Source organism: Penaeus monodon, chromosome 25 (assembly GCF_015228065.2).
Source record: "Penaeus monodon isolate SGIC_2016 chromosome 25, NSTDA_Pmon_1, whole genome shotgun sequence".
NCBI lineage: Eukaryota > Metazoa > Arthropoda > Malacostraca > Decapoda > Penaeidae > Penaeus > Penaeus monodon.
The window spans coordinates 30,126,017-30,126,480 of NC_051410.1; positions in this window are offsets into that span (position 1 = coordinate 30,126,017).

Sequence of the window (464 nt, forward strand, 5' to 3'; positions counted from 1 at the left end):
TCGCTACCTCCTTATCGCTTTTTTATTTACTTTTTTTTTTAGATATCGTATTACATAGCTAATGTTCTCGAGATTCGTATGTGTTATTCACATTTGTATTGATAATCAATTGTCAAATATTTGTTCTCTTAGTTAAGCTTGTAGTGACATTGGTGAAGTCATTAAATTCATTACTTTCATTGTTACACGACTAATAGCCAGTGGCGAGGCACGCTAGCATAATTGGTTCTGTTTCTGGGTATATGTGTGTACGTTTTGTGTCTTTTTTTCTAACTTGTTGATTCGTTTTTCAGAAATGATAGAAGGCGTATCTGCTCCATATATAGTTGTCATTGTACCATACAACTATTTCAGATTATGGTTTGTGTACATGTAAGCTTTGCTTCCGTAGTATGAGTTGTGTATTACCATTCGTTGTTAGCACTGACAAACTACCTTCTGAAATGATCTTTGGCATGTGTATG